Below are 27,160 nucleotides of genomic sequence, written 5' to 3'. Positions count from 1 at the left end.
TGAGGGGTCCTTCCCAGAATTAGCCACCAAGAACAGCTGGAGCACGGAGGCGGAGGTGGGGGAGGGGATGGAGGCTAACAGCTTCCAGATGTGCCAGGGCACGAGAGAGCCGAAGGAGCCTCCAGTCCAGTGGTCTCCTGCCGTGGCTGGGAGGCTGGGATGAGCTGGCTCCCGTGTCTGGGACTTCCAGAACTGCCAAGGCAGCTGGGCAGATCCCTACTCAAGAACTGCATGCAAATCCATGTGTGCAGGGCAAGGGAGATGTCCGTGCTGCACCTGCAGGGGCCCCTGGGAAAACCCTGGCAGCCCAGCTGCTCTCTATGCCTTTCTTTTTTTAATTAACATCCAACTATTACTTTATTTATATTACTATGCTTAAGTTACATGGAAGAGACAACTGAGAAGTTCTACCCCATTTTGGGAAAAGTTTCCAATCAACACCAATTATGTGGTGACAGATAACTAGGAATGGTGACATCTTTGGGTCAAGACTGACAATGAAGCATGGGCTCTGGTGCTATGGTTCATCTCCAGCAAGACTGCCGTGATGGCCAGCACAAGCAATACGAACATGGAACCTTTAGGGCTGGTCCCACATTTGGATCTCTTCCCTAAAGCTAGCAAATCGAGTAAAATAAATGGGCTAAAAAAAAGGTTTTAAAATGAAGCCCAGGTAAGTTTAAAACTATACTTGATACATTTTCCTTCCAAAATTTACGTAAGCACACTTTTTCTCTAATAATATTAATCCTAATACTATAGACCTTGGCTACACTGCCAGTGGTGTAGGCACAGAGCAGGGGCTGCATTCAAAGCACCTGGAATCAAATCCCAACTCAGCCACTTACCAGCTATGGGACACTGCTCAGCTCTCTTGGCCATGCAACGGTTTGTGTTTCATGACGTTATTTATTATTAGGGTTGAATGAGTTAATCTATACAAAACACTTAACACAGTGCTTGGCATGTAGTACGCTCTTACCATTCAGAGAACACCTACCTTGTTTCAGAAGCTGTGCCATTTTATCCTTGCAACCTGGAAATTAACTATGAATACCCCCACCTTTATGAGAGGAAATTGAGGGTCAGAGAGGCTAAATCACCTGTCCAGGGTCACACGGGTGTTTAAGTGGCAGGGCTGTGACATAAACCCAGACCTATTAGACCCTAAAATCCAGGCTCATTATACTGGGCCCCTCCCTGCATGTTTCTTTACTATTTTTCCATCAGTAGTAAAAGGTCCCAGACCTGCTGGGGGCTGGGGGACATGATTTTCAATCCTACTTATCTGAAGGGAGGACTGATTCAGAAAAATGGGCAACAGCTTGGGGGTTCTGAGGGGCCCTGGAAGGAGAAGCCAAGTGCCCTAGAGGGGACGCTAAGGACAGGAGATTTCAGGAATGTGGGAGGAGTGGGGTGGAGGCTGTGGGAGGGTGGGGACAGGGGATCCAGAGGTTGGAAGAGTCTAGGTTGTCCTGGGGTGCCCTCAGAGTTCTCAAAGCCCCCTGAGCAAAGACCCAGGGCCTGCCGACTGCTCTTTCTCCTGGTGTGTGTTTCTTGCTTTGCCAGTGCTGCTCCCCTTCTGCACGTCTCCTCTTTGGCCGGGGTGGGGTGGTGGAGGGTCTCCAGAATTCCCCTTTGTGGGATGGAAAGGACAGGAGGAGGAGGAGGACCAAGAGCAAGGGGGCTGGAGCTGGCCAGCAGGGAGGCCCGCCATTGGCCCAACTCCCAGGGCCTGGGCCCGAGGAGGGAACTGCCTGCCCCTCGCCATTCCCTCCCCCTGCCCCCCAGGGCTCCTTGGCGGCGAGCCTGCCAGCTGGGTCCCCGCCAAGCCAAACAGCTGCCAGGGGGAGAGGAAGAAGCATTTCCGAGCAGAGAGGCCCCTGTGGGCTCCAACTCAAGCCTAGAATCCCCCTTTCTCACCGCCAAGTGAAAAAGGGAGTCTGTGCACATGCACACAGGCATGCACGCATGGCACCAGGGAGCCTGGGCCCAGGGCTGAGGGCCTGGCAGTCTGTGGGTGGAGGGGATGGGGCGGGGTGTCTGGGAGCAGGCCTGGGAGGCTCAGAGGGACAGGGTCCGTGACCGTGCCAGGTGGTGTGCGGGTTAGCGAATTAGGTTTGGCATACTCAGAGGCTGGCGAGGGGTCTGGTGGTTTGAATAGTTTTCTCCGCAAATTTATATCCACCTGAGACCTCACTGTGTGATCTTCTTTGGAAATAGGGTCTTTGCAGATGTAATTAAGGTGAGAATTGAGATGAGATAGTGCTGGATTCGGCTGGGCCTTAAATCCGATGAGAGTACTTTTAGAAGCAGAAAAGAACATACAGAAACCCATGGGAGAAAGCCACGTGAAGACGGTGGCAGAGATGGGAGCCCCAAGCCAGGGAACACCTCGAGCCACTGGAAACTGGAAAAGACAAGGGAAGATTCTCCCCTAGAGCCTTCGGAGGGAGCATGACCCTGCTAACACCTTCTGGCCTCCAAAACGGCAAGATAATACATTTCTGTGGTTTTAAGCCACCAAGTTTGTGGTAATTTGTTATGGCACTTCTAGAAAGCTAATACAGGGAGGCATGTGGCAAAAGGGGTTGGTGAGGCCACGGCTTGATCAGAAAGCCTTGGAAAACAGAATGAAAAAGATGTATTATTCATCGTGCTACTCTTCTGTGCCAGACACTTTTAAAGCTATTCATCTCAGTCTTACAATGACCCTGCCGGTCAGAATTATGATTCCCATTCTACAGGGAGATTCAGACCTAAGTTTGTTCCATTTAGTTGCGATTCCAATATTGGATCCTCCGTCTCCTAAGCCTGGCCTCTTCCCACCTTCTCTCAAGGGAAGCCTCAGCGGTTTCTGGGCCAGATGATTTGTGCTTCAAGTCGGAGGGAAGGTCACTGAAGATCAGGGAGGGGAACATATCATGCCTCACTGGGGAACTGGGCAAGGGGTCATTGCCTCATTGCTCTGGGGCTTTCTGTGACTAAATGCCCTGGATACTCTTCACTCACCACTCTTCCTGGAGTCCTCAGGGACATTTCTGAGGGTCTAGTCGTGTCCCTGGGCTTTAGGGAGGGGAGGGAGACACCCCCTATGCACCCCATTCCTGCTGCTCCAACCACCACTGCTACCCCCACTGTTGTCACCATCCGAGCAATGCCACCACTTCTGCTCTCACTGCCAGCCCTCTGTCACCACCACTGGCACCTCCACCCCCGTGAGTACCCTCACCGTTACCACCATCAACACCACCTCCATCACCAGCACCACCACCGAAACTGCGAGAGTGACTACAACAGCCATGTCCACATCATCGCCTCCATCACTTCTCCTCTGCCTCTTCCATCATCACTGCAACAATGGACATCACTATGTGAGATAACGGACAGGTCAGAGGTGGGAAGGGGACTCAGGGGAGATCTCCTGTGACAGGACAGCTGAGCAGAACTTAGCAGGGGAGAAGTCGGAGTTGGGATGTTTCTGGCTGACAGATGGGATCAGTAGAGGAGGGTGCCCGAAGTTCAGCCTTGTTGAGACGGGAGGTGAGCCTGCCTGGCTGGTGTAAACACTTAGTGGGACAGGCTGTCTTTGCAGGCGTGTGTTCGGGCGGGTGGAGGTTATCTGAGCGACATGTCCCGGCCCTGCCTGGCTCATGCTAGTCTCTAGGGGATGTGAATTTTGGCGGGTGCCTGGCTCCTGGCCACATGCCTGGCCTGGCCGTAGCAGTGAGGTCATGTGAGTAGCGGTACCCAGAGTACTGGGGGGTGGGGAGGGAAGGAGGGCCCGCCCTGGCTGGGAGAGGAAGGCCTCTCTCCCTGGGCTGACCCTACCAGAGATGATGATGTAAGAAGGCTTGACACTCCATTCCTCCAGACTCCCCGTGCCTCTGCCTGCCCCTCACTGGCTCTGGGTGCTGTGGGCACTCTCTGCCATGGGCTCAGAGTTTCTCTTTCCCAGGAGACACCTGGCTAGTCACCTGGTTCAGCCACTTGAGGGAATACAGGGGCCAGAAGGCTCTGTTCTGGGGGCAGGGAGAGAATTGACTATGGGAGAGAGTTATCCCATTTTTCCACTCAGCTGGGCAGCCCCTCCTGCCACATGAGGCCAAGTGAGTGTGTATGGTGGTAGGGGAGGACAGCAGAATGTTCCAGAAGCTCAGGTCACAGCTGCTCCCCTTACCCCTTGCCTGCAGGCCCAGCCACCTCAACTGTCTCAAGGATGGGACTGGCCAGTTCTGGGAACAGCCTCTCTCAATCCTTCCAAACCCCTAAACAGCTCAAATGCCTGGCTAATCCCACCCTCTAGGATTGCACTTGAGAGCTTCTGGAAGTGGGAAACAATACTATCGCGGGATGTGTTTATCTCTGCATCAGGCGTGAGAGCCCGCCAGACAGGCTGGCGACTGGAGAGGCTGAGGGGCCACTGAATCCCAGAGGCCGGGGATTGGAGGGTGAGGTCAGTGAGAGCTCAGGGAAGGGCCCAGGCTCTTCCCACACCCTGGGAAGTGAGTGTGACGGAGCTGCCTCCCACTTGCCCCCCGCAAATCGCTCCTCAGGGGAAGGCCTTTTGCCGGGTTAGGAAAAACTTTGGCAGGACACGGAGACTTTTGATGATGATTCAGTAGTTATAGCCGGTGTTTATTGAGCACTTACTACATATCAGGCCCCTTCCAGGCACTTTATATGTGTCAACTGATTGAGTTCCCTCAATATCACTGTAAGATTAGTACAGTCACTGCTATCCGTATTTTACAGATAGCATCCTCTGTGGCTGGGCGCAAACCCTTGTGCTCTGGCCTCTGTTTCCTCATCTGCCCTTTGCAGGCATCAGACTGAACCGGCTGCATCCCGAAGGCTTTTCCAGGTGACATTTGTAGTCGAGCTACCCGTTTGGAACTACTCCTGTTTCTCGGGTCTCCCTGGGATCAGCCTGGCCCCTGGGAGTGGCTGGGGGTGCGGGGAAGACAATGGCCCGGAAGACCCCTGTGTGTCTGGACAGCTCTTGTGTGGCCCTGTGGCAATACCTCTTTGATTCTGCTCTATCAAGAGGAGCAGGGGTATCACAGATCAGAGACAACAGCCAAATGTGCTTGCTCACCCACAGACCCCGTCTGGGTGTGGGAGTAGGGGCGAGAGGAGGGTCTGCTGGGATCCAGTTCCCACCAGCTCTGGATTCCCCCTGGCCTCCCCCAGCTGTGTCCCCTCCCCCATCAAAGGCAGTGGAGGGGTTGGGGCAGACCATTAGCTCTCACCACCTTCCCATCTCATTTTCTCCTCCGGTCCTCAGAGCACCCAGTGGGCAGCATCTCAAATTATCCTCCTCACCCCACCAAACCACCCCCTAGACAGCCTTTCTATTTATCCAGTAGACATTTACTAAGTGCCCACTATGAGCCAGGTACCATGCCAGGTATAGGAAGACAGGGACAGAAAACGCTTGATCCCTGCCCTAAGGAGATCACAGCCTAGTGAGGTTTAGGCCAAACCAGTCCGCCATCCCTTACCCTCCATACTTCATCTCTTAGGCACATCCTCATGCTTTTGGGGGATCACCAAAGGTGGAGGACAGAGGTGGAGAGAGGGATTCTCTAGGGTTTGGAGGTCAGAGGAAATCTGGGGCACCAGAGCAAGCTGCAAGAGTTGGAGACAGCAGGCCCCAGGAGGGGCACCCCTGGCCCTGGGACCCCTTTCTTCTTGTGGCTGCCTGGGCCAATGCCTGCGTGGGAAGAGGATGGCAAGTACCATCTTCCTCCTTGCTGGAGGAGATGCCCAGCAAGATAATAATAGCCTGTTTGCTGAGCTGGAATTCTGAGACCCGTTAAGGCTAACTTGGCTGGGCTGAGGAATTTGTCTTTTTTCTGGACTGCCATGGGTTGAGCAGCAGTTTCTACCACTAAAGAAGAGGAGATGGACAGAAGTCTATGACACAAGGACTTAGCTGGGGGAGAGACGGGGTGGCGAAGACTGGAGAGAGTGCCAGAGAGGGACTGGCATGTGTGGAGGCCCTCAGGCAGGCAGGACACTGAGAATGACTCAGTGACCCCCAGTTTTCAGTCTGATCAGCTGAGTGACTGGTGGTTGCATTTTTTGAGCTAAGGGACCCTGAAGAAGGAGCAGGTTTGGTGGTCAGCACAAGTTCAGTGTTGGACTAATTGAGTTGAAGGGCCTATGAGCCATCTATGCAGTGAGGCTCACGGAGATACGGATATGGACTCAGGAGACAGGTCTGGGCTGGAGGTTTATGTTGGGAATTGTAGGCATGTTAGTGGGAGCAGTAAAAAGTGAGAAGAGAAAACACTAAAGGCACAGCCCTGAGAACCCTGGGAAGATGTTCACCCTCATTTTGTGGCCTCCTGGTCCTTGTTTCCCCTTTGGGGCATTGTCTTTCTGCCATTGTCTTTCTGGGGTGATAAATCAGATGATCTGCTCACCTGCTCTAGAGTTTAGAAGGATCCCTAGAGACCTGTTCCATCAGACCCTCCCTCTCACCTGCATGGGATGGCCCAGGGCTGGCCATGTGAACTGGGCTTAGCTGGGCCAGACTCTCCCTGGGGACCGAGTATCTTGAGAGTCCTGACACTAGCGTGGAAGAGGCCTTTGGAATTCAGCCAAGTAATGTATGTCTCATTTCCAAGCTAGGTACTCCAGCCTCCTAGTCCATTCCCTGAGCTACTTCCTCAATATTTTTCCAATAAATGCTATTTTTGGGGGGCTTAACAAATGCCAGAGTTGGTTTCTGTTACTTGCAAATGAAGAGGAGCCAGCAAAGGAAAAAGAGCCGGAAGGGACTTTGAAAGGGCCAGAGGAAAACTAGGGGAGTGAAGTTTTCACCAAAATAAGCAAAAGGGTATATTCTGAAGGAAGGAGTAGCCTGTGGTGTCAATTTTTATTTAAAAAATGTCCAGTATGTCTAAGTAAGCATAGGAGGAACAGGCAAGAAGGAGACACAGCTGTTAACAATGATTAACAATGAGGGGGGAGGCTCTGAGAGATCTTTGTTTTGAAGGAAGGAGCCTAGCTCATACTTGCTTAAGACAAGAACAACAAAGAAGTAACTTATTGGCTTATGGTCACTGAAAAGTCCAGGGATGGACCTGTCTTTGGCACAGCATGCATAAAGTCATCAGGACTGGTCTCTGCTCCCCTGTGTCAGCTTCCTTCTCAGGCAGCTTCAGACAGACACACATCCAGTTAGCAACTCCAGAGCAGAAAACTATTCTCCTTCCCACTGGCTTTAGTAAAATCCTAGCATTGGCTCTGTTGGCCTGGTTCGGGTCATATGTAACTTCCTGAACCAATCAGGACGTTTTGGTGCTTGAGTGGCCAGGCCTGAATCACATGTCTCCCCCTGGAGATGGGGGTGGGGTGAGTCATCTCCATCCAAGACATTTCTGTGGAGAGCCTGGGTATTGCCCCAAAGAAATCTAGACACAATGATCAGAAGAGGGAGTGGGTCCTGGGCATGGAAATCAAATCTGCAACCCAGTTTACCAGGAGGAAGGGTACAAGAGCTGGCCAGATTTGGATCCCTGGGCTATCCCTGGAGGGCAGGGGGCAGGGCCCGTGGAGACACATTTCCCCAAAGCAGTGGGTACTGGGCAGACCTCGAAGATGAAGGTGGCCCTGGTGGTGGGCAGATGCAAGAAGAATAAAATAGCTTAGTGGGTACGTGGATGGGCTCTGAAGTCAGAGAGCTGGATTTGAATCCAAGCTTTGCCATTTCCTAACTTTTTTACTTCTGAGTCTCAGTTTCATTTCTGAAAACTGGATTAATAACAGAGGTAGAAATAGTGCCTACTTCTTAGGATTCTTATGAGAATCAAATGGAATAATCTATATAAAAGTTTAGCTGTGCTCCTGGAAGATAGTGAGTGCTCAGTGAATGTCTGCTATTATTAGAGGGGTCTTGTGGGTGTCCCATGCCCTTGAGAGTGGGGCAGGCCATCTTTGGAGCCCGCTTCCTCGTGCCATCAGAATCTCCCCAGTTCAGGCCCCAGAATTCACTAATGGGCTCTATCACAGTCCAGCCAGATTCTAGTCCCAGGGATGGGGAAATGAGTGGGGTCCTGGTGGCAGGGTGTGGTCAGGGGTGGATCCCCATAGGGCTGGGTGGAGGCATTAGGGAAGATGTTGGAGGGTCAGGGGTTGAGCAGGAGAAGGTGGGTGAGGAGGGTGAGGTAGACCAGGAAGGTGAGGACAAGGGGAGGGGTGATTTTGGGCAGAGCCAGCAGGGGTCACTGCAGATCTAAGTAACCTCAGGCAGGTGGCCGGGCCACCCAAGGTCCCTCTCACATTACTACCTGCCTTCACCGGGATGCGGAGCTCTGGCCAGCTCTGGGCAGAGGGGTTGGCGTTTGACTCATGCAGTCCTAGGAGACCGCCTAGGGCGTCTGCCCTCGCTGCCCTCCGGGGCCTGCCATCTCTTCTCCCATGGCGGCCCTTCATGGTTGGGTGTGTGCCTGGCTCTCCGCCTCACTGGACCCTGAGTTCCCACACTACCTAGAAAGTGTCTCTCGAGATGCTTCCCTATAAAGAGCTCTGAGACCAAATGTGTTTCCTCGTCTCACTCTTCCTCGCAGAAGGTCTCGGCCCAGAGACGTTGGAGGCTCAGAGCAGTCCTTTGAGCAAGAAAACCTGTCAGACTTTGTTTAGCCCAGGTTTCCTATGCTGATTCTTTCACCACAACGCACTTAAGGAAACACTGGCTTAAGGCATCATCCTGGGCGGAGGGCAAATGCCCCCAGGGAAGGTTAATGTGTCAAGCCCATCCCCGCCTTCTATTGCAAAGTAATATGTAACACATGTTTGTTGTAGAGCAATGGAAAAAAACAAGTGCAGAGAAGAAAGTTACCTCCCCTATCTCCTGCTCCTTAGAGCCATCTCAAAAAGCTCTGGCCACAGCCCTGCCTCTTCTAGGGAGGAGGTGACCATGGCATTCCGCTTAAGGCACACCCACTTCTGTTGGGGGAGAAGACCCATCCGAGAAGGGCCCTTTTAGAGGTCATCTCATCCAACCCTCTGTCTCCACGCTGCATAATTCCCGCCTCCCTTTCTCGTAGACTTTCCTAGGGGAAAGGAAGATGGTGGTGGTGGTTCAGAGGGTGCTGAGTGGCATGGAGGGAAAGGGGTATCTGGATCATGAAGGTAGAAGGAGATCTTCCTTTATAGGTGGGGAAACAGGCTCTGGGGACGTGACTTACTGGGGTTTCACAGTGAGCCGGTGGTGGATCCCGCAGAATCCTGGCTCCTGGCCAGGCGTCCTCCCCACCGCTCGCCCGGCTCTCCATGCCAGGAGCTTGTAGAGGGGCCTGTGCCCTCCGTGCAAGGCTGCGGTTTCCTCTGTGGGACTGTAGGGCCACCCGGGGTGTGTGGGTGCCGTATGCGCGCACCACAGTTGTGTAACCAGCTCTGGGTTGTGTGCACGCGCTTGGTAACCTGATGCAACAGGGAAGTTGTGGTCCCGTGAGCTGGGGTGTGGGCGCTTGGCTGGGGCCCAAACCACAAGGAGTATTTGGCTTTTGGCTGCGGAGGCCGCACATGGGGAGTCGCAGACTTGTCTACGTCAGGGCTTGTCCGTCCCTGGGTGCCCACATCCTGGTCCCTTGTGGGCATGAGGCTTGAAATGGGGCTGCCTGGTCAGCTGATGCTCAAGTGGGGGTTGGTGCGGAGCAGAGGGCCTTGCTCCATCCTCATCCTGTTTGCCAGAATGCCTGTTGTGCTGGGGGTGGGGCAGGTGGGCTTTCTCCCTGTGGTTCCATCTCTTCCATGTCTTCCTGGTTGTAAACCCCCCGCGATCCCCCAATCCTGGAGCCCTCACTTCAGCTTCAGGTCATTCTGCACAGCAACATCTGCCTCACTCCCTCCGCCCTCCTGAGTCTCCCAGCCCTCCCCACCCACCCCCATGGTCTTTCCCCACACACTCCCTGCTGCTGTTGAGGAGAAGCAGAGTAGGGGAGGACAAAAAGAACGGCCGCTTTATGGCCAGGCCAGATTTTACATTCCTCTGCCATTTCTGAACTGAGTGACCGAGAATGATCTGTATTCTGCCTTAGCCTCTGTGTGCTCATCTGAAAGATGGGGGCAGTGATACTTCTACCACAGAGCTGTTGGAAGGGATCCTAGGATCTAGGGAGGGACTCCAGGAATGGAAGTTGCTCTTTCATTCAATCTCACATGGATTAAGCATCTGGGGACCCTCACACCCTGCATCTCCATCACCAGATGGGTCAATGGGCACTTTGGAGAGCCAGGGGCCCTGGAAGGGGATGGCCGTGAAAGCAGGTACTCTCCCACTTGCTCTGGGCCTGGCGAGGGCCTCAGTGGACACCTGTGAACCCTCCCTCCTCTCTTGTCCTAGAGGGAGGTGAGGTATGTGTGTTTCATCGGCCCCACCTCACCCGCTCCAGTCCCTTAGAGAAGCAACATCCTTGGGGGTGGCCAGTGGGCTGCAGGGCTGTGGGTGGGGTGGGGAAGAAGAGCATCTGTGTTCAGCATCCTCGCTTGCATCCCTGTTTGGGCCACACCTGGCCCCCTGGAGCTCCTCCCCAGTGCTCTCAGAATGCCTCACGTCTATGTCACTTTATCCTACACTGACTGCCTGGTGTTTTGATGATCTGTTTATGCATTTATTTTTTTTAAAAAAGATAACTTATAGTGCTTACTATGTGCTAGGCTTCACATGTGTTAACTCATTTCCTCCTCACAGCAGAGGTAGGTGTAATTGCTATCTCAGAGAAGGCCCTGCTGAGATTCGAATAGATTGTGCTGTCCAACCTCAGTCACTACCATATCAATCTGTTTTATTTTCTTTAGAGCCTTGATCATGGATAGTTGCTCATCTATTTATGCATTGGTTTGCCCATTGTCTGTCCTTCTGTCTAGAAGGTAAGCTCCATGAGGGCAGGGATTTCATCTTTCTTATTCACAATCCCAAAGCCTTGACTGGTGCCTGACGCATGGAAGATGCTCAATAAATATTCCTGGAAAGAAGGAGCCACTGACCCACCTCAATGGAGACACCTTGAGGGTGTACTCTGTGGTTGTTCATTTATGTTTTCCCTGCTCTGCCCAGTATGGGGCTTGGCCCAGACACAGTGCTCAGTAAACAGTTTGTTAAATGAATAAATGAATGAATGAATGAAAGGAGGAAAATCCAGAAGATTCAGTTGTTGCTGCTGTCCCCTCCAGACTCCAAGAACTAGTGGAAGATCTTCAGCCACAGGAAATGTGGGGGAAGAATGTATTCTTCCTGGATCTCTGTTTTGGTTTCTCTGTGTGATTTTGTTTGTGGGCACAGACTGGGTACACAAGGGGAAAAGTATAAGAAAAAGACTGGAAACAAAACAATCCCTGGGAAATGGCTCCTGGAATAATTGCTTAATGTCCAAAGGCAGGAGGAGATATAAACAGAGTGTATGTGTGTGGCCCAGAGGAGGCTCCTAGTAAGTGATAAATAAATGAGTGAGTGGGTGAGTGAGTGAGTGAGTAAGCTGAGCTGACTACACCGTGAACTCCCTGAAGGCAGGCCCAGGCCATAATTTTCTTTGTAGCCCCAGCCTCCAGTACAGGCCCAGAGTTTGGTACATTTGTTAAATGAATGAATGAATGTTAGTACCAAGGAGCAGGGGAATGAACAGAAAGGGTTGGTTCTGCAGAGAGCCCCAGAGCCCTAGTGGACCAGACCACAGATGCAGATTCCAACCTCTGGGTCTTTTTCATAGGAGTGAGGGTCTGAGAAGTAAGGAAGGGGCCTGGTGAGTGCTAGGAGCCTGGCTCCCACCCATTCATTCTTTTCAGGTGATCTGCCTGGGATACTATGTAGATACTAATAATAATTATAAAAAATAATCAGAGCACATATTTACTGAGCACTGACTATGTGCCAGGCTCTAAGCTCTAAGTAATTGAATTCTTTCAGCAACCATATGAGGTAGTGTACTATTTCCCCTATTTCATAGAGCAGGAGACTGAGGCACAGAGAGGTTATGTGAATGTAAACGTCACACAACTAGAAAGTAAACACGCAGTCATTGCTCAGGCTCTGCTGGGGATAGCTGTGCTCCCGCCCATGTGGCTAATAAATGATGTTCTCTGGGTCTTGCTCTGGTTGTATCACCTCTCCAGGCCTCCGTTTCTTCATCTGTGGAATGGGAACAACATTCTGATGTGCTAAGAGATGGAAGTCAGATGACTTTGACAGCCATAAAGGGGCTACAGCATTCTTTTAATGGGAATTTTCCTCCCCCGCTTCATGATCACCTCTAGACCTGGCCTCCTGCCATTAGTATGCCAGGCTAGGCTACAGCACTGGAGAGTCTGGTGAGATAGACTAATCCACTTCCCATTCATGGGTAATTGTTGTCTGATTTGGCCTCCACTTATCTTGTATTTCCATTTTTATCCTCTACCCTCTAAGCCGTGACTCACCTCCAGTCCCATCTTCTTTTTCCTTAATTAGCGCAACAGCTTTCACACTGGCCTTCCAGACTCTGGGTTCTTCCCCATCCCCATTCACTAATTTGCTTAACATGTAAATCAAAACCTGTTATCTCCTGCCCTCATGCCAAGAACTAATTCTATACTCTTTTAAAAATATATGTTTTATTTATTTATTTATCTTTGGCTGCGTTGGGTCTTCATTGCTGTGCACAGGCTTTCTCTAGTTGCAGTGAGCGGGGGCTACTCTTCGTTACGGTGCGTGGGCTTCTCATTGCAGTGGCTTCTCTTGTTGCAGAGCTTAGGCTCCAGACGCGTGGGCTTCAGTAGTTGCAGCATGCGGGCTCAGTAGTTGTGGCACACGGGTTTAGTTGCTCTGCGGCATGTGGGATCTTCCTGGACCAGGGCTCGAACCCATATCCCCTGTATTGGCAGGTGGTTTCTTAACCACTGCGCCACCTGGGAAGTCCTCTTTTCTTTTTTTTTTTTTAAATGAAATGAAAGGGCCGTGGTAATATGGTCCCTGGAAATACTTCTTTTCCAGCCACCTCCAATGCCCTACAGCAATGCCTATGGCTGGCAGTTCCTGTAATAGAGCATGGTTTTCATGCCTCTTTGCTGTTCCTTCTGCCTAGCAGGTCCTTCCCCACTTTGTCTCCACAGTGAATGCCTACTTATTCTTTTTACCCTTCAGAACAAAAAAGACATTGTTGCTTTTCCTGGTTATAAAAGTGATGCATGCTCATTATAAATAATTCAAACAATATAGAATGCACTAGGAAAAAAATGGAAATGTTTCCTCTTCCCATAGTTCCAACAATTGGAGATAACCACTGTTAAAGTACTATGAGTATAATCATGAATTTTTTCTATGCATATGTACACATACATCTTGAAATATGTATAAATACACACATACTGACAAAAATGAAATCATTCATGCTGTTTGATAACCAACTTTTTGCACTAAGTGAAGTATTTTGGACATCGTTTCCTGTGAGTGAGCAGCTTTACATAGTAATTTTTTTTTTTATTCTTTAAAACTCAGTTTTAATTCAAATGTGTACTGTCCTGGAAGGCTCTGCTGGTTCTTTACTTTTCCTCCAGTCCCCATACACAGTGCCCATCCTCTGAGGGCTCCTGATACCTTGTACTTCTTTCTTTGAAACCTTTCCCTCTTGTAAGATCATTATTTGATTTAAAAGGCAAATCCATAGTGCTTCCCTGGTGGCGCAGTGGTTGAGAGTCTGCCTGCCGATGCAGGGGACATGGGTTCGTGTCCCGGTCTGGGAAGATCCCACATGCCATGGAGCGGCTGGGCCCGTGAGCCATGGCCGCTGAACCTGCGTGTCCAGAGCCTGTGCTCCACAATGGAGAGGCCACAACAGTGAGAGGCCTGTGTACTGCAAAAAAAACCCCAACCCCCCCCCCAAAAAAACCAAAAGGCAGATGCATAAAACAATAATTATAAATCTATGAGGTTTTTTGGTAGTTTTATTTTATTTTAAATTTGTAAAAAAATTATTTATTTTATTTATTTATTTTTGGCTGTGTTGGATCTTCGTTGCTATGCACGGGGTTTCTCTAGTTGCGGCGAGTGGGGGCTACTCTTTATTGCAGTGCATGGGCTTCTCATTGTGGTGGCTTCTCTCATTGTGGAGCATGGGCTCTAGGCACGCGGGCTTCAGTAGTTGCAGCACGCAGGCTCAGTAGTTGTGGCTCATGGGCTCTAGAGCACAGGCTCAGTAGTTGTGGCACCCGAGCTTAGTTGCTCTGTGGTATGTGAGATCTTCCCAGACCAGGGCTCGAACCCATGTCCCCTGCATTGGCAGGTGGATTCTTAACCACTGCACCGCCAGGGAAGCCCTAAATCTATGTTAATGGGCACATGATGTATAAAGATATCTTCTGTGATGATAATATAAAGGGGGAGAGATGGAGATGTAAGGGCGCAGAATGTTTATATATTGAAACTAAGGTGGTATTATTAAAACTAGGTTCTTATAAGTTTAAGATGTTAATTACAATCCCAAGATAATAATTAAGAAAATAATTAAAAATATACAAAAAAGGAAAAAAGAAGGATGTCAAATGGTACATTACAAAAAGTCAACTAAATACCAAAATAGGCAGTAATGAAGGAATTGGGAAAAAAACAAACAAACAGATAAGACATACAGAAAACAGCTACATGGCAGAAATAAATTATTTTTAATTAGGAATCACAGTAAATGTAAATGGATTAAACTCTCCTATTAAAAGGCAAAGATTGGATTGAAAAAACACACAATCTGCTGTCTACAAGAGGCTTACTTTAGATATAACGGCATAAAGAGATTGAAAGTAAAAGGATGGAAAAAGGTATCCAATGCAAATAGTAGTCAAAAGAGAGCTAGAGTGGCTAAATTAGTGTCATACAAAATAGACTGTAAGTAAAAAAATATTAAAAGAGACAAAGAAGGCCATTATATATTAATGAAAGATTCAATTCAGCAAGAAGATATAACAATTATAAATCTATAAATACCTAAAAACAGAAGCCCCAAAATATATGAAGCAAAAATTGACATGACTGAAGGGAGAAACAGACAAGTCTACAATAATAGTTGGACACTTCAATACACCACATCCAATAATGGATAGGACAATTAGATAGAAGATCAATAAAGAAATAAGGTAACTGAACAACACTATGAACCAATTAGACATAACAGACATATACACAACACACCATCTAATAATAGCAGAATACACATTCTTCTCAAGTTCACAGGAAACATTCTCTAGGATCAACTGTATCTTAGCCACAAAGTAAGTCTTAATAATTTTAAAATATTGAAATCATACAAAGTGTCTTTTCTGATCCCAGTGAGATGTAACTAGAAATCAGTAACAGAAGGAAAACCGAAAAATTCACAAAAATGTGGAAATCACACACGGTACGTGGGCCTCTCACTGTTGTGGCCTCTCCCATTGCAGAGCACAGGCTCCGGACGCGCAGGCTCAGCGGCCATGGCTCACGGGCCCAGCCGCTCCGCGGCATGTGGGATCCTCCCGGACCGGGCCATGAACCCGTGTCCCCTGCATCGGCAGGCGGACTCTCAACCACTGTGCCACCAGGGAAGCCCCACCCCCTTAATTTCAATTCAAAAGTTTACTGTATGGTTCTCCCTTTCCCCCCACCCCCACCCACAGTGCCCCTCATTGTACCTTGTACATCTCTATTTCCCATTTATAAGGTCATTATTTATTTTCAAATTGCTTACAATTTGGCATGTCTTCCTGACCCCACCATGAGTTCCCTGCAGGCAGTAGCACGGTGTTTAAGGCCTCAAGCCCTGGAGACTGAGTTCACATCTTCACTCTGCCTGTGACCACTGTGTGACCACTGGAAAGTTTTTAACCACTCTGGGCTTCTATGTCCTCATCTATAAAAAAAAGGGTGATGATAGCACCTACCTCAGAGGGCTGTGGTGAGGAGTCAATGAGCTCATACCCCTAGAGGTCTTAGAAGGATACCCAGCACACAGGACATGCTCAATAAATGTTAGCTATTATTATGTGGGCCTGGCAAACGGTAGATGGCTATACACTTTGTAAAATGAATGCTCAACAACAATCCCTGCTCTCCTCTCTGCCATCCCTGGAGGCTAGGTAGATAAAATCTATTTCTGTGTGTATATATTTGAATGTTCAAACATGTGTGTATGCACCCCAGGATGCGGAGAGAAGGGAGCAAACCCCTTGCCCCTCTTCCCTCGCCTGTCCTCCTGGGCTCTGGCTTGGTCCATCTCCCACGGCCCAGCCCTAGACTCCCCTCCCTGCTGGGCTGGGGCAGGAAGATTAGCCAAGCTTCCGTCTCCTGGTCCTTGGGGTATTGTCCCCAGTGGTAGCAGGAGCCCCTCTCTTCTCTTCTCCCTGGCTTTTGCCTATCCTTAAAGAGGGCCCCTGGGTGTGCCCAGGTTGGGGAGGATGGGAAGGGCTCCAGTGTAAGGGTTAGAGTCAGTCCCTGCTGCCATATCAATCAGGGCCCTTTCATTAGCTGGAAACAGCTGCACCCGGCTGCCCCAACAAGTCCAGACGGGGGTTCCCTGCCCTTCCCCAGCCTGCCCCTCTTGCCCCCCTTCCCCAGCTGACAGTCACTCTCACCCTTCCCCGGATGCAGGGGACAGGCTGGGGCAAGCCAGAGACACACTTAGTTTCCCTTCCCTGCTGCCCCTCCCTGGGGTGATACCCACCTCCTCCCCTCCCTCCACCCCATCTGCCCTAAGTCTCTAGGACCTGGCTGGGGTAGGGGCTGGAGGGCTAGTCAGGAGAGGAGTCCACAGGAGGCTGACCGTGGTTGGACCTGAGTTCTTCGGGCAAGATGCTTTAACCAGAACCCTGGAACAGCAAGGTGGGGGTGGGGGGATCCCAGAGAACAGAGTGGGGAAGGCGCTCACCCAGGGTCACACAGTGGCTGAGCCAGTACTAGAGCCCAGAGCCTTGGAAGCCCATTTTTCTTGCCCTTATCCCACAGCCTCAGTCTCCCTATCTGTGTATTGAGGGGCTGCCTGGCGGGTCTCCTGACTCCCTTCTGGTTCTGACACCGTGGGCCTTTCAGGGTCCTTCCTCTTCCCCTCCTTGTTTCTCCCTGTTGAGGTGCCGAGGTTTTGTTAGTGGAGGTGGACGGGGTGGGGTGGGGGAAGGGGGCCCTTCCAGTAGATTCAACCTCTGTCTTCTTTTTTCTTTCTTTTTTTTTTTAAAACAGAAAATTATTTTTATCGATGTATAATTGACACATAACATCATATTAGTCATATATACAACATAACGATCTGATATTTGTCTATATTGTGAAATGATCACCACAATAAGTGTAATTAATATTCCTCACCATGCATAGTTACAGTGTTTTTTCTTGTGATGAGAACTTGTAAGATCTACTCGGTCTCTGTTTTCAACAACATAACATCTCTGCCAACTAAGAGATCAGAGGCTATTGTATGGGGAGTGTCTGGTTTGGGTGGTGGCCAGATTGGCTCTGCTGGGTTCACAGCTCAGTCAGTGCTCTGCCCACTGTGCTATCTAGCCTGGAGACTGACAGATGCCTGATGGTTGATTTCTGCCGGGATGTGATTATTCAAGGCAAGCCCAAGATGTGGGGAGGGTGTGGATGGATATGGAGGCAACGACCGGGGCAGGACCCCTGGGGGTTGGGAGTCAGGATCCCCAACGGAGTGGGTAGGGGAAGGCTGGCTGAGCTTAATTCAGAATCAGGCATCTGGGGATCCAGAATTTGGTGCTGGCCTGCCCCAGCCCCTCTGAGGGTCAGGACCTAGGCCGGATTGTGCAGGGGTCCCAAAGGTCAGAGAAATGCTTCTCTTCCCCCTCTGACTTCTGATGGGTCTGCATGAAGGAGTGAGAGGGCTTCACTATGATAACAGTGTCTTCCCTTTTAGCCAGCATCACCAAAGTCGTGGATGGATGGGGGGAGGGAGGTGGTGGGAGTCCTGGGGTATGCTCTGGGACCCCCCCGGGCTCTTCTCCCGGCTCCACCCTCCTCCCATGGGCTGCGTGACTTTAGGTGAGTCACTGGGACTTGGCTTCTCCATCTGGACAATGGGTCCCTGCCCTACCCTCTCTGTACCGCAGGTGGGTGTGGGAATCTCCAGGAAAGAGAGGGTGCGTCTCTGGGACAAGATAGTCCTTCAGCATCTACAGCATCCCTCACCCCATGGCCTGAGGCAACTGCTGCCAAAAAAACAACCGTCAACCAATCCTGAGTCAAAACACTGCCATCTCCAGAGAACATCTGACACGGGCAGCATGGCCCTGCCCTCAGGGAGCTTACTGTCAGAGCCAGTCAGCCCATAGAGGCGGGGGCAGAGAGAAGCCCAATTTAAACCTGAGGAGGAGTGGGAGGAGGAGTCTCCACAGCCACAACCTAGATGCAGTGGCTGCCCAGGTGTGTCTGCCTTATAAAACCTAAAAGGCCTTCCTGATGTTCTCAAGGCAGCCATGTCCTCTGTCCTTACCTCTTTCTGCCCCACCCTCGCTGTCTGATGAGTGTCCTCTGTCTCCCAGTGGGCTGGCAGTGGCTTGAGGCCCTCAGCCACTGCTGTCCTGGGGCCTAGTGCAGTGCCCACACATCGGAGGTGCTTATTCCACGCAGGCAGGGATGCTGGTGGAATCCAGTCCCCACCTGCTGCCCCGTTCTCTGTACAAGACCCCTGGCCTGGGCTTGAATACTACAGTGATGGGGACTATTACAGGTTCATGGGCAAGTGTGTTTTGGGAGGGGTGTGGGGTCCAGAAGAAGAGAGGGGACAAGAAACCCTGTTTCAACCAGACCCTGGGTGAAGGGGAGAAAGTCAGAAGAGGGAGGAAGGCAGGGTGTCTAAGTGGTCCCCTGGAGTTGCAAACCCCCTCCTCCCTCCAATCCTCCTAACTTGAAGAAAATGCTGTGGAGTTGGGGTGTCCTCAGACACAGGCATGTCCAGAAAACTACCCCCTACATCCTTGCAGGCTCCCTGTCTGGCGTGCGGGTTGAGGTCCCGGGATTCTCTGGGAGAAAAGGCTTGGTGCTTGGGGACTTAGGAGATCTGAGAGAGGCCTTGAGGCCAAAGCAGGGCTCCCTGAGGTCTAGCAGGGGACCAAGGGGTCTAGCAGGGGCACATGGTAAGGGGGGTGGGGCAGAGGAGATCTTGGACCGTCGGTGGGCCTGAGCGGTGGAGATGCCTTGGGTATTCTATTCGCTATCCTCACCCCTGTCCCTCACAGAAAGTCACCAGATAAAATGGAAGATTCCCAGTTAAATTTGAATTTCAGAGTGCTTGGCTCCAGGACTCCCTTTTGCATAAAGAAGAGAGAAAATATAACAAATAATTTTCAGTATATTGCATGGGACAATGAATGTCCTGTATTTTTATTTGCTAAACCTGGCAAGCCTGCCTCCATATCCACCATGGGGACACCTGTGCCCCCAAGGCTGCCCGGATGTGGGCTAGGCCCAAGTTCCGGTGGGCTGGTCTCCCTGCTCCCACCCAGGCTGGGAAGGCCCTGGGATGAGTTGGCTGGGTCTGTGGCTGCAGATACAGCCAGTGGCTGTGGTGAGCAGCGAGGCTGGGTGTGTGTGGAATGGGGGAGGGGACTGGGCAGTGGCAGAGCCAGAGACAAGAGAACTTTTTTCTATGGGTTCCTGTCTCATCCCCTCCCCAGACTCACCACCACCCAGGGCCTGAGTCACTGGGAGAAGGGGCTGGGACAGGCCAAATTTTTCCACTCAGCCCCCAGCCCTGTAACACAGCTCACCTGATCAGCCCCGCCCACCCAGAGGGAAATTCCAGTTCTAAATCCTGTCCGGAATTCTCAGTCTGGCCAGCAAACTCCGCACTGGGGGTTGGGGAGCTTCTGGGGTCAGGAGACACCTCTGGGACTCCCTTCTGCATAAAGAAGAGAGAAGCTTGCTGAGGACACAGCTGGGACAACTTTGGGGCTGGGCATGGGGACAGGAGGGCTGTGAAATCTGAGGCTGAGGCCAGGACAATGTGTGTAAAGATTTCTCTTGGGGCTTCCCAGGTTCGGTTGACATCAATTTAGACTGTCCCCAGACTCCGTGTGTGTGTGTGTGTGTGTGTGTGTGCGCCCGTGTGCGTGCATGTCTTTCTCACCCAGCTGCGGTTGGTGGAGGGGCTATAATTACACAGCTATTGCCAACATAAAGCCCATATTCTTTAGTCCAGTGTTCAAGGCCCTTTGTGTCTAGACCTCAAGGTATCTTCCCATGGTTATCCACTGTTGCTCTCTTCGGTGCCCTGGGCTCTCATCCAGGTCCTCAAACTCAAATGCCTACGGGGGCCAGACAGGTAACTGGGGACAAGGGAAGTGGACTGGAGTGAGGGGGGAGGTGTGCTACTCTGCTTCTCAATGGTTGTTGCATTTCTGGAATTTAAGACTACAAAGCCCGCCTTCCTCCACCCCCAACCTCATTGTTTACCTTCTGGCTCTGGCGATGGACTGCGCCTTTTTCAAGGACACTGTGTAGGCCAGTGGGGGTGGGCCAGACAGAACACGTCTGAGGTCCGGATGTGGCCCATGGGCGCTCGTTTCCAACCTCCCTATCTGGTCAAATTGCACCTTTCACTGTTTCTTGTATAGGTCCCTCCCATTCCTGCCCCTGTGCCTTTGCTTAAGCTGTTCCCTTGGCCTAGAATGCCCCCTGCCACCTCCGGGTGTCCAAGTTCTATCCAGCCTTCTAAGTCCAGCTCAAAGGCCACCTCCCCCATGAAGCCTCTGTCACCATTGCCTCGTACTTTCTCCATCCTCTGTCTGTACATCTTTTTGAACCAAATTACTTCCTGTTTTATGTTAAGGTTATTTATAGTCCTGCTGAATCACCCATAGAGGTCAGTTCTGTGGTCAGTTAGCCTCTGACTGTCTGGTACAGAGCAGTAGTTAATAAATAATTGTTGAATGAATGTCAAACGGACAAACGTAAAAACCCAAACATCCTTTTCAGTGAGAATTGGGCTTAAATCATGGCTCTGCTCACTTATTATAGCTGTGTGACTTACTGCAAGTTACTTTGAGCCTTGGTTTCACCATCTGTAAAATGGGCATATTAATAGTATCTACAACTGGTGGTAGTATGAAGAATAAATAAGTTAATGCATAAAAAGTATTGAGAAGTATGCCAGACAAATCCAATAAATCTAAGTCATCATCATCATCATCAGTATTATTGTTATTCTTACATAGCTCAAATGCTGCCTCCTCCAGTCCTGCAGGTGGAATTAACCTCTCCCTCCACTGAGTTCCTACTGTATTTTGTTTGCCTTGTGTTATAATTAGTAGTCTACATAACTGATTCCTCCATCAGCTTGTCACCTCTTGGAGGGCAGGTCCACGCCTCACTGATCTTTGTGTTTCTCAGTCATTCATGCAGCAGTTACAGAGTGTTTTCAAAAGCCAGGAACCGTGCTAAGGGGCTGGAAATATGCTGGTGAAAAGATATGTCCTGTATAACACTTGGCGCCATGCCTAGGTTAGTGTTCGTGTTTGCAGAGGCCCCCTTCTTCTTGCTACCCAGTGTCTCCTGGCATCACTGTGGGGTGGTCTGGAATGGGGTGGAAGGGTGGGGGCCCAGCAGAGCCCAGGCTCAGCCGACCACTGAGGGGCAGCTCTCCCCACAGTGTGCTGGGAGGGCAGGGCTGAGCTGGCGCTAAAGAAACAGTGAGCAGGCTGGGCATGGGGGCACCTGGTCTCCCTGCCTGCCCTGGGTCCTCCAGGTGGGGATTGGGATGGTCCTAGCAAGGTAGGGACCAGCTCTGTGCCCCAGCTAAGTAGAGAGCCCCCACCTCCTGGGTCAGCCCCCAGTTCCTGCACCCCTGCATCCCCAGAGACACTCTGCTTCAGCTTCAGGATTCAGGCTTCATGCCCAAGAAGCGATCTGGAGAGATCACTGTGAACCAGACATTTACCAGCCTTAGAGTCAGACTCCTGGTGTGACTTTCAGCAAGTTACTTGGCTTCTCTGAGTCTCAGTTTCTTCATAAGAGGAATTAGGTGAGTTAATACCTTTCTAGGTCTCAGCACTAGTGTGGGTTGGTTGCACTAGGCTGGTTGGTGGGAGCACTGGGTTGATTCCAGGCTCACTCCTAACCCCCTGTGGGACCTTGGACTAGCCCTTTGCCCTTTCTGGGTCTGAGGCTCCCGGCTCAGAAAGCAGGGGTGTGTACTGAGCTCCGAGGCTCCTCGCATCCCTAAGGGCCTTGAGATTCTCTCCCTGGGGTCCAGCCCCAGTAAGTAGGCCTTGCCCTCTCCATCCCCGGGGGCCAATTTCTCCCTGAGAAATGGGGTCACTATGCACTCAGTCCAAGGGATCCCAGCCCCAGTTCCCCAAGCTTTAGTCTTGGGACCCGACTGCTCAGTCTCTGCCCTAACCCCCCACCTGCTCCCCTTTTACCACCTCCACTTGCACGTGGGGCTCAGCTCAGTGTCACCCCAGGCAGTAGTCACAGTGGGTCCCGGTGTCTATGCACCTCCCACCCCCACCCCTTTTCCAGAGGTCATTTACTGGGTCCATGGCCCACGGCCAGGAGATGCAGAGAGAAGGGAAGGAGCCTCTGAAATCCACCTGCAGGGGTGCGTGGTAGAAGACAGGCAGGAGGCATGGGCTCTGTCCTTAAGGCCCACAGCTGTGAGGGGGGATTCTGAGCATGTGTGGCTCTGGTAGGCTCTGACTGCAGAGTCCTGGTGGGCCATGGACAGGAGGGGCAGCCATTATTTGGCCTCCCACATGCACCCCAACAGGACCCATCCGTGAGCCTCCAAAGACAGGGGAGTGAGGAGGAGGTGCTGAAAGAGGGGGCTTGGGAAGCCCAGCACGGGACACTGGGCTCCCTCCCCGACCCAGGCCAGGATGAAAGCCCCCTCCCTAACCCCGTAAGTCCCTGGTCCTCATTAAAGACCTAATCCTCCAGCCCTGCTGCAGATTCAGAGGCCTCCGCCCCCAGGTCTGGAGGGGAGGGAACAAGTAATGGTTTATCTGTCCCTTTCCCCCTCCCCCACCAACCAGGCAGGGCTTGGGCACCTGACTGAGTGGTCAGTGGGCCTCTGGGGGCCACCAGCATCCCAGGATGGCGCTTCCGGGAAGTGGAGGACGGAGAGGAACGGGCCTCTGAGGGGAGGAGTCCTGGGAAAAGAGGGAAGGAGGAGGAGGTGGTGGCAATGTTCTGACCAAGTGGGAGAGTCCCTGGCAAGAGACACTTCTCCCTTCCCCTCGCCCCTTGACTCCCGGAGATCCCCCACTGAGGGGAGCCTAGAGGGTGGGCATGGGCACCCAGCTCAGCACCTCTGCTGGGGCAGAGCCAGGTCGGGGGCCCTCGGGTCTCAGTTTCCTCGGCTCTCCAATGAGGCTGGTCCCTCCCTCACTTGCTCTTGCCTGTCTCCTGGGCCCGGCCTGAGGGCAGAGGGGCAGGCCAAGGGGAACACACTTTGGCAGGTAAGCGTAGCAAGTGCTGGAAGAGGCCAGGCCCAGCGTTTGCAAGTGGCTCCTGGTCTGGGTGGCCTACGCTGTTTCCAATAGCCTAGAGCTTCCTGGAGAAGTGTGGGGCAATCCTGTTCCTTCCCTTTGACCTCCATTCCTCCGGGGATCTGCTGAGATCAGCTTCCCAGTGCTCTTTCTTTCTATGCTGCCTAAAAAGGGCTTGTTTGGAAGGTCCAGGGTACTCCGTGCCCCCTCATCCCCCCATGTCTAGTGGGCCTCCCTAGCTGGGGGTGCTGGGCTGGGGGCTGCTGGGAGCTCTGGGGAGAGAAGACAGCCTGTTCTCAGGCAGCCCCCAGGCTGGTGGGTTGAGACACAACCTCCACCCCCAGGAACAGACTTGGAAACAGAGAAACAAGAACCGTCTCTCATCCACTATTGATTAAAAGGGGCAGGTGGGGCTTCCCTGGTGGTGCAGTGGTTGAGAGTCTGCCTGCCGATGCAGGGGACACGGGTTTGTGCCCCAGTCCGGGAAGATCCCACATGCCACGGAGTGGCTGGGCCCGTGAGCCACGGCCGCTGAGCCTGCGCGTCCGGAGCCTGTGCTCCGCAACGGGAGAGGCCACAGCAGTGAGAGTCCCACACACCGCAAAAAAAAAAAAAAAAAAAAGGATAAAAGGGGCAGGTGGTCAGTTACGTAGGCCATGGACGTAGTCAACTATATTTCATCAAAAGCAAGACAAACAAATTACGTACCATTAAGAAGAAAAAATACTGCTAATTAAACTCTGACACAGTGCCTTCTTGTTATTGATTGCAAGGCGCATCCTGATTTCAGAGATGTTAAAATGTGAAAAATGTGTGTCAGAGAACCAAAATAAAGTTAAAAACATTTCTCTTGAACACACATTTTTTTGTGCATCTAGTAGTGTTTACTTAGAAGGGTTGTTCTGAGATTTATGAGATTAGACATATAAAGCAACTGGCACAGAGCCTGGCATGCAGTAAATGATCACTAAATGTTAATTATTATTGCTGTTGCTATTATATGTACTTGAATTTTATATGTACATGAAAATCCTTTTTGTTAATTTTGTATTGTTTTAGAGGCTAAGGTCTTTGAGTAGAGGCAGAGGAGCCAGGAGAGCCGAGGAGGCAGCCTGGAGTGGGCACTAGTCCATGGGTGAAATCTGCGGTGTATTTATAAACCCCGTGGAGGCATCAGAAGGGGGCTGAGCCCAGAGGTCGCCTTTGCCAGTCTCTCAGAAAAGCACCACCCGTGACTCATTAGCCCTATCAATCAATCAATCATTCAATCAATGCATTCATTAAGACATTTATTGAGCTATGACAGCCACAGTGCTAAGTCCCCTCCTCCAGCAGCCCCCCCGACACGGCTGGCCTGGCCCCTGCCTGTTAGAAGCATCCAGGCCTCAGTTATTTGAACTGGCACATCAAAGGCGGATTGGCCCTGACCCGTCATCTGGGGATTTTTCCCATGGATCAGCACAGCTCCTCCCCCTCTCTCACCCAAAGGGGGTGAGGTGGGGTAATCTTCATTTCCCAGGCACTTCTAGGCCTTTGTAGAGGCTGTTCTCTCTGTCAGGACACCCTCAGCTCTGTTCCGTGCAAAGCCTCACTCTTTCTCCTTTGTCATAAAGAGGATTGTTTCAAGTCCCTTCTCCAGGAAGCCTTCTCTGAAAATGCCTGCCCCTGCCCCCCACCCCATCCTGCTCAGCTTCTGTGTCCTATTTCTTTTTTCTTTCTTTTCTTTTTAATATAAATTTATTTATTTATTTATGGCTGCGTTGGGTCTTTGTTGCTGTGTGCGGGCTTTCTCTTGTTGTGGCGAGCGGGGGCTACTCTTTGTTGTGGTGTGCGAGCTTCTTATTGCGGTGGCTTCTCTTGTTGCAGAGCACGGGCTCTAGGTGTGCAGGCTTCAGTAGTTGTGGCTCGTGGGCTCTAGAGTGCAGGCTCAGTAGTTGTGGCACACGGGCTTAGTTGCTCCGCGGCATGTGGGATCTTCCCGGACCAGGGCTCGAACCCATGTCCCCTGCATTGGCAGGCAGATTCTTAACTACTGCGCCACCAGGAAAGCCCCCGTGCCCTATTTCTTAGTGGATTCAGGACATAGTCTGTACCCTGCAAATTGAACTCTCCTATGGTCTGGGCTTTTCTCTTGCTTCTCTGTTCCAGCTCAGGTGGCCAGATGCCAGCTGTGCAAGGACAGGGCACCTACTGCCCCTGACTGTAATTCTGAATCCTCACCTCCCAAACCCATATGGCGTGTCCATGGGAACCGGGCACTGTGATGGGCCCTGCCCTGAGCCCTCTCAGCCTGCTGGGCTATGACATCCTCCCCTGCCACCCTGCATGCCTCTGCCACACACCCTCGAATCCCAGCCTCCTCCCGTGCCCCTCCTCTGATTGGAGTATTCCCCTTGAGCAGGGAAGGCTGTGTGGTAAGCTCTTGGAGGGACCCTTGTCTCCCCCCAGCCACAGAGCACTGGCTAAACCCTGTCCCCACTCCCCCTCCTACACAAGTGGGCCCTCGGTTGTTTATAGTTCAAGCACAGACCCTAGGGGCCGAGGCCTTTCCCACACCCAGGACTGAGCTGTCCCGTCCCCAGCTTTCCAAGAACAGGCTCCATCGAGCACACACGTTGTGAAATGATCCTGCTGGGCCCTCCGAGGGATGAGGCCATTTGTGGGCTGAGTGGGCTGCTGCCGGCTGCCAAGGGTCAGGCCTGGGGCCTGCATATGCCAGGAGCTTCCGCAGGGCCCACCTCCTCCCTGCACGTAGCCTTTAGGAGCCAGGAAGCCAAGCCCCTCAGGCCGCCCTCCTGCCCTCCTCCCCACCAGGGCTTCTCCAGAGGAGAAGACACAGGGAAGAAAATAGACCCTCTGGGCTGGGGGGCAAGACTGGGAATATAATCTGTGGGTCCAGTGAAAATGAAAATGCAGGTCCTTTGTTTGACAGCAGAGCACTGAGCTGAGCAGGAGGGCCTGACACACATCCTGTTGGAGGTGCCCTCGGAGTCCTGTAGCCGAGCCCCACATTGTGCTGAGGAGGCATCTGTGGCCTGAGAGGGGCAGGGCCTTGGCCGCTGCCACCTGAAAAGGAGCCTGGGATCCTGATCCCTGTCCAGTGCCCGTTCCCAGGCTCTGCTGCCCTAGGGAGGCCTTCTCTCTGTCCTGGGCCCTCCCACTCACCTTGTCCTCCTTGCTCATTTCTGAGCCTCCAGAAATGTTCTCTGTCCCATAAAGTCTCTTCCTCCAGGAGGCCTTCCTTTCCTGTCTAGACCAGTTTTACCTGCTGATGGTTCCTGTGCTTCTTGCACGTTCCAGGCTCACTCACATAGCTTTGCCCTGGAACTTCTGAGTCTTTATATGTTAGTATAAGTTAGCTAGAAAGCACAGCCTCCTTCCTCCCTTGCCCACTCTTTGTGGGGAGTCTCCCTCATCAGACTCTGGGCTCCCTGAGGACAAGCAGGGCCTCCCTTCAGACTGGGGGCTCCCTGGAGTTGGAAGCCTTTCCCAGGGCTTCCCTTAGGTTTGCTTCTGCACACCAGAGGCTCTCCAGACATTGCACTCAAGAGGGGACCATGCCCCGTGTGGTGCCCCATTGGCTGTGTGCCTTGTGGAGGATCTCGCTTCTCATTCTCCACCACCTTCGCTGTCCTTTCCCGATCAGTGGCAGCAGATTTTGTGAGTAGGGCCAGGTGGGGGAGACGGAGCCAGGGATGAGGGAGGGAAATGG

Source organism: Mesoplodon densirostris, chromosome 10 (assembly GCF_025265405.1).
Source record: "Mesoplodon densirostris isolate mMesDen1 chromosome 10, mMesDen1 primary haplotype, whole genome shotgun sequence".
In the NCBI taxonomy this organism is placed as follows: Eukaryota; Metazoa; Chordata; class Mammalia; order Artiodactyla; family Ziphiidae; genus Mesoplodon; species Mesoplodon densirostris.
Note: the sequence above shows the minus strand (reverse complement) of the source record.